The 7,485-nt window shown below is 31.5% G+C and overlaps 1 protein-coding gene across 1 annotated transcript in view; it reads right to left on the bottom strand.

Annotated features, from left to right (window-relative positions):
- Window positions 1-218: 218 nt before the first annotated feature.
- Window positions 219-7,485, bottom strand: part of PRR16 (proline rich 16) — a 297,195-nt gene continuing 289,928 nt past the window's right edge. The window contains exon 3 of the mRNA XM_071209660.1: window positions 219-1,475. The gene's annotated coding sequence lies outside the window, so the exon portion shown is untranslated. The remainder of the gene's footprint in view (window positions 1,476-7,485) is intronic.

Below are 7,485 nucleotides of genomic sequence, written 5' to 3'. Positions count from 1 at the left end.
CTATAATTTTTTTTAAAACATTGACAAGAAAGTCATGGTGAAAAATATACCACTTTTCTTCAGAGTTGAACAAATGGAAAGCAAAATTTTATACTGCACAAAGTATTTGAAATTTCAATCTTCCATTAGTTTTGAGTTAAAATGACAAAGGAATGCCAGTGAATTGAAGGAAACTTATTTCACAGGTAATGAAAACCAAATTGAATAAGCAACTACAGATAATACAAACAACACATTTATTTAGAAAAATAAACTGAAAATGCTGTTTGTTTGTCTGTTACATTTTCCCATGAAGCATAGATAAATGGCTATAAAACTGTTATATGTCAAGTACAAATTACAAATGACTTTCCAAATTAAGAGAACAAGTAGATGAGCAACACAAATGTTTAGTGTATAGTTCATTGCATTTGACTTCTTGCCTGTTAGTGATAGAAAATTATCATCATTAAAAAAATTTTTGACCCCTTTTTCTTTCATTCAACCACACTGATGCTCTTTCATTATAACTCTGTAGTCCATTTTTAAAATTAGATAACTCTTTTATGGAAGAAAGAGAAATCAGGTCTTGAAAATTCTTAAATGTTTCTTTTTTGGACCCCTGCAAGAAACTGCTTGTTGTGGTCTCAAAACTCATAGGACCATCTGTGCAAATAACAGCACACATCATTACCCTGAATGGAAGTGACAGTGCAAACATTAGAAGTGCATTGAGAAGTAATCAGTAAAAACTGATTCCCCCACCCCCCACTCCCATCCCTTCAAGCAATGTGGGATGAAGGACTGAATGCCAAAAATTTTTCAAGCAATTGGCAGCAACGCTGTTACTCCATTATGGCTTTGAGGATGTACTTGGGATGGCAAAGTCCACTCTGTGCAAACAGCAGTATTCTGTCCTAACACTCTTCATTGCTGCAATGCTCTTGTGTTTGTTCAGTTTTCGTTTTGTCTACATATTTCAATATGATGAATAATTCTGTAATAGTAATAGGTATCTGTAATAATAGGAGGTATCTCTAGCTCCTATCTCTGAACTTTTACCTTGCCAAATGATAAGTCAGTTTATAAATTACTAGCTGAACAGCAATTTTCCTGGGTTCCTATCTGAGAAGATTTATTTCCATGATGGGTTTTTGTTTGTTTTTTTGTTTCCTCCTTAGCTTGCTTGTTTAGTCCTTTTCATCTATTTATTTATTTTATCTTCTTACTGATTTTTTGAGTGAAGGGATTTAAGGCTGTGGCTTTTTGCCCCCAGGGCTCTGCTCACGGCTGTCACGCTAGAGGCAGATGCTTTTATGCAGATCTTATCAGTGATTATTTGTGCTCCAAAATTGAGGGGTCTGCTTCTCTGAAATGGTCAGGTTTCTGGTTCCTTTAAAATTAGACATGGTCTCCAGAAGTCACGAAAGAATTTGAAGTAAGAAAAATGAACTGACATGCCTCCAAATAAAGATATTTCTTCCATCCTGAAGGAGCTGTCAAAGGAAGAAAACAAAAGGAAAATGGTAAGTTTAAATATTAAGTACAGTTTAACAAAAGCACAAGAAAATTATTAAGCATGAGGCAATCATTTGTTGATGGTATGCAGAATTTAAAATGTATTGAATTATCAAGTGTTTTATTCTAAATGTCTAAACATTTTAAATTAACATCGATTTAAATGTCATAAATAAAATAATATTTGTAACTTCTAATTAATCAAAATTTAGTAGCAGCATATTTGTATTTTAATTAAAGTATTTCCTATTATCCCTGACAATTTAAACCTTAAGACAAACTTGGCCATTTGTAAATGTATCAAGTTTTCAAGACAGTACTAAGTTCTCAGACTATGAACATATATTTATACACATACACACATACATAAATGTATAAAATCACCCTCAAAAATTATTTTTTAAAAAACCATTTTCCATTACTGTAGAGTCTTCATTTAAAACCAAAGAATAAAATATTTTAGACATATTATATGATGTAATCTTTAATTGTCAACCCTGTAGTTTAAATGGACTTTTCAGTTTGCCTGAGGATAGCATATTCTTTTATGTGATGCTGCAAAACTGCCTAAGAACTAGAGTCTTCTGTTACTTCATGAATACCTGAAAAACTTTAAAAATTACACTTTAAAAGAATGTGCATCTAAACAATCTACAGAATGGGAGAAAATATTTGGAAGCCATATATCTGATAAGGGTTTAATATCCAGAATATAACACAACAACAAAAAGATAGTTATAAATGAGTCAAGGACTTGAATAGACATTTCTCCAAAGAAGATATCCAAATGGGCATTAAGCACATAAAAAGTTGCTCAACATTTTAATCATTAGGGAAATGCAAACCTAAACCATATGTGATACCACTTCTCACCCACTAGCATGGCTATTCTTTGTGCATTTGGGGAGGGGAGTGTGAGATGTAAAACGGTGCAGGCACTGTGGAAAATAATTTGGAGGCTCCTCAGAAAATAGGTATAGAATTACCATATGACACGGAAATCCCACTTCTACGTTTAAGGCAAAAGAATTGAATGCAGGGACTTGAACTACAATGTCAATAGCAGTATTATTCACATTGGTCCATAGGTAGATGCAACCCAAGTGTCCATCAACTAATGAATGGATAAACAACTTGTGGTATATACTCATAATGGAATAATATTCAGCCATAAAAAGAAATGAAATTCTGCTACATCCATAACATGGATGAAACTTGAAGACATCATTTTGAACCTTGAAGACATCGTATTGAGTGAAATAAACCAGATACAAAAGAAAAAATACTGTATGATCTCACTTACATGAAATAATTAGAATATATAAATTTATAAAGAGAAAAAGATTACAGTATAGGAGGTGTGGGGTGGGGAATGGGGAGTTAATGTTTATCGAGTAGATAGCTTCTGTTGAGATGATAGAAAAATTTTGGTAATGAATGTGGTGATGGAAGTACAACATTGTGTAAAATATTTTGTAAACTACAATTTAAATATATATACACATATATGTGGGATGTATATAGATATTTATAATTAATGAATATATATTTTTGGAGAACAATTTTTAGGAAACTTAACTATAAATGTCATCAAACACACTCAGCATCAATATCAAACATGCTAAGTACTACTTCCTGTGGATTGGTCAGTAGTCCTCTTTAAGTTATGTTATAATGGAGAATATTTACACAATGCATTATATGGTAGTTTGAATTATGTACCACCAAAAAACATGTTTCTAATCTTAATCTGTATTCCTGTCTTTGTAAACCTCCTTCAATAAGACCGTTTGCACATGTTAATTTTAGTTAAATTGTAGTCCAAATGAAGCATAGCAGTCCTTAATCCAGATTAATGGAATTTAGAAGTCACAGAGGCAAGAAAAGAAAGGCCATTGCCATGTAATGGGAGATAGGAATACAAGCCAAGAAATCCCAAGGATTGGGGCAACCAGCACAAGGATGCTAGTTTCCAGGACAAAAGCATGGCCTTAACAATCCCCTGATTTTATACTTCTAGTCTCAAAACTGTGAATCAATAAATGCCTGTTGTTTAAGACATCCCATAGTGTGGTATTTGTCATAGCAACCTGGCAAAATGATACCTTATTATAATGAGTCCAGAAAATTATTAAAATAAACATGGTGCCATAATTAATATATTAATTAATGAATAAAAAAGTCAAAGACAGAGTAAATAGCTTTAAATATGTTTTATGATCCATTAAAGCAAGTGTTAGAAATCTCTATTTTAATCCTTTGATTTGGTGGTAGGTAAATACAGAAGGAAGATTGTATTCCCTGCTTATACACACAAACATCCACCAAGTAAATCATTTAGTCCTTCTGGGATAGTCCCAAGAATTACCAAACTATTATAGCAATAGGAGTTATTTTTCATTGTTACTCTCAACTATCATGATAAGTCCTAGCATTAAATAATGTAAATAAAAAACCCAAAGAAAAATAAGTCTACTCCCCCGCATACAAGAATAAAGCCAGAAAAAAAATCACCAAACACAATCAGGCAATGTGCATCTTGGCCTAATTCTGGCTTGGCATTTTAAAGATGCTCTCTGAAACATGAAAGATCCTGAAACTGTAGAAGACGGTTTCATTGTGAAGATGCCTGAGAAGATTCATGACCATATCTGCATAGAGGAGTAGATAAGGTTGGACTGAACTGACTTAAGCTGTATTTATTCAACAACATTGCTTTCATCTGCCTATTTGTGTCTACAGTATCATGTAGAAATGTAAATATCTATGCATGTAAAGGAAACTGGCACCCAAACTGACTAACATATAAGCAACAGCCTTATAATAATTAAGATTTTGATTTCCCTATTAAATGAAAGCAGTGTGAAAAAACATAAATGTGACTTTTTACACATATATAGTTACAGACTTCATTTAATGAAGATAAAGATAATTAAATGTGCCAATTATATTTTTATGGCTCTACAAAAAAGAAGTCTTTGGTAACTTTCATCATTATTTATTACTGCTTACTGAAACTGTTTTAAAATAGATCTATCAATCTCTCATTTATTCACTCAACAAATATTTATTCATCACCTACTGTATACCAGATACTGCACTAGAAACCATGGATACAAAAATGTAATCACTTACCCTTCAAGGAGACTTGTACCCAGAAGGTAAATAGATACACAAGCATTCATAGTTAAAGATTTGTGACATAAATAGGTGTAAGTATGAAATACAGAATGGGCATAGGTGTAGATGCCAGAGAAAGTGGCATTTGAATTGAGACTTGAAAGATGAGTTGGTGTTTTCAGAAAGAATAAACTGCTGCTAGTTATGAAATGAAGGTGTTTCAAAGAGAGGAAACATCACTGAAACTGAAGAAAGCACGATTCCTTCTGCATTGAGTAGAATGAAGTTCTGGGGAGATGAAACAAATGTCTAGAGATATTGGCAGAGGATGGGGATTTCATATTGTGTATAAAAAATAGATCTTATCCTAACAGTAATGGAAACTATTGAAAAATTCTGACCAGGAGACTGGTGTATTGAGTTGTGTATTAAAAAACACCTCTGGAGGAAGTGTTTAAAGTACAATGTGGGACAGAGTTCATATGACAGATGCTTTTCAGTAAAGGAATAACAAAGTCATCAGTTAAAAACAATAACCAATAAATACAGTTACAGATGTTTTCTTAGTGGCAACTTTAAGAGAGCAAAATAACTCATACTTTTTTATTAAATTGAAAGAATTTCATTCAATTACCATCTATTCTAGGTGAGTGAAAATATATGGAGTTTTTACTTTTCTGCCAATTTTTTAGGTAACTCATGGAAGCAGAAGTATGTATAATAAAACAGAATGAATTCTTCTAACCAGTAGCTGTTAATTGGATTCTAAGACTGTGTACAAAATGAGTGCATATAAGTCTTACCAGATTTGGAAGATTTGTTACAGGTACTCAGATCTCTGTATGGTATCAGATATCATGCTCAATCCATTAATTTCAGGCTCAATTTTTTTTCCTTTTAAGAAAAGTCTCAAATAGCTTTCATGTATATGTTTCCAATTTAATAATTGCAAGAACTTCCTTTATTTTAGGATTAAAATACAAATATTTTTAAATCTTCGCATTCTCTCTTTTTGGTAAAATATGGAAAATGTGATATACTATTACAATTACAAAAGTTAAACAAGTTTACTCAGCATTGAAATAATGAAAATCACTTAAATACCAAGATCTTGTATAAACAATAAGAATTGAAGTACCCTAAATGGAAATGCTCTCTGAAACACTTTTCAGATCAGTGTATTAATTGTTACATTTAGTTCAAAGAGGCTTTACTTAAAACCAATTAAGATTTTCTTTGTGCATTGGATTGAACAGGTCAAAGTTTTCAAAAACTGCAAGGGTCAGGTTTTTTGTGGGGTTTTTTTCATTTGCATATCTTTCCCAGACCTAAATGTGATATGCACAAATGTAATATGGAGAATATGAATGATGCTAGATACGTCTTAGGAGTTGGTCATCAAATGTCAAGTTAATTAATGTATGTAAGCAGCATTTTGAGTGATTAAGAACATTTCTATGCCATAAGGGCAGCACTTTAAAAATGCCAAAGATAGCCAAAAAAAGCTAAGGGAAAGCTAAAATATTACAAAAAGTTTGTACAAACAGAAGAGTCTCATAATGCTACATTTATTTTGACCTTAGTATAATTTTTACAATGTGTTTGCTGTATTATAAGAAGTAGTAACTGTGAAGAAACTAAATATATATATATTTAAATCTGTCTTTTTTTCCCTGCTAAACTAAAAGCAGCAATAAACTTTCACTTGATTCAGTTCAATGAAAAGATAAGGAATGCCTACTATAAGCCAGGTATTAGGCCAAGATTGGAAAATGAAAGGATAACAAGTTACCAGATTTCTCCTATATCAAAACATGTGTGCCAAACACTTTACATTTTATTTAATTCTTATATCAAGCTATGAGATAGATAATCTCTTAAGGGAATTCTGGCTCCATGAGATTAAATCAGGGTCAGCAAGATAGCCTGTGGGCCCCCTACCCTATCCATTTAGCAGCATGATGCAGAGATGAGCAGTTGTGATACACATGGTATGACTCACAAAGACTAAATTTTACTGTCTACTCCTTTGCAGAAAAATTTTGTTGACCCTTGGTTTAATACATGAGGAACTTATTTGTTATGATATTATGAATCTTATTTTTTCACAAATGGATTACCAATCATCATAAAAGTATTTATTGAATAATCTAGATTTTTATATTTTTTGATATGCTATTCTCTTATCATGTAACAATTCACATATATGCATTCATGTATTTCTGGATTCTAATCATTCACTTCCTCTCCAATATACATTTCAGATTCAATTTTTCTTTCTTTTTTTCAGAAAAATTTAAAAATCGATTGAATATCAGATAACTTATAGAAAAATTAGGGGAGAATTGTCATCCATACAATTTTAAGTAACACATCAAAAATGTGAGCAACTAGCATATTTATTTAGCCCTTCCTTTATGTTTTTCAGTAGTTTTATTATTTTTTCAATTTTTATAATTTTTTTTTAGTATTTATTTCTGGTATATAGGAATACTAATGAATTTTAAAATTTCATTTATATCCAGCTACTTTATTCCTCTTGTTGTTCTGATAGTTTTTGTTGATTCTCTGGGATTACTTAGCTCAACAATCATATTGTCTATAAATATGAATAGGTTCATCTTGTTCTTTCTAAAATTTTTATCTTATTGGTTTTTAGCCTTGTCTTATATCTTTGTTTAATATTTCTAGTACAATGCTGAGCAGTGCCAGTAATTAGAACTGGTCCATAACATTACCTCATCAGGATGACTTAATTTAGGAGGAAAGTTTCAATTGCCTTTTCCTTTTCCTCTGTTCTGTTAAATGTTATTTGAATATGTCTTGAACTAAATCTGGTAATTTATATTTTTCTATAAAATAAACTAT

This window comes from Dasypus novemcinctus, chromosome 2 (genome assembly GCF_030445035.2).
Source record: "Dasypus novemcinctus isolate mDasNov1 chromosome 2, mDasNov1.1.hap2, whole genome shotgun sequence".
Lineage (NCBI taxonomy): Eukaryota > Metazoa > Chordata > Mammalia > Cingulata > Dasypodidae > Dasypus > Dasypus novemcinctus.
Note: the sequence above shows the minus strand (reverse complement) of the source record. Positions and strands in the feature narration are given on the sequence as shown.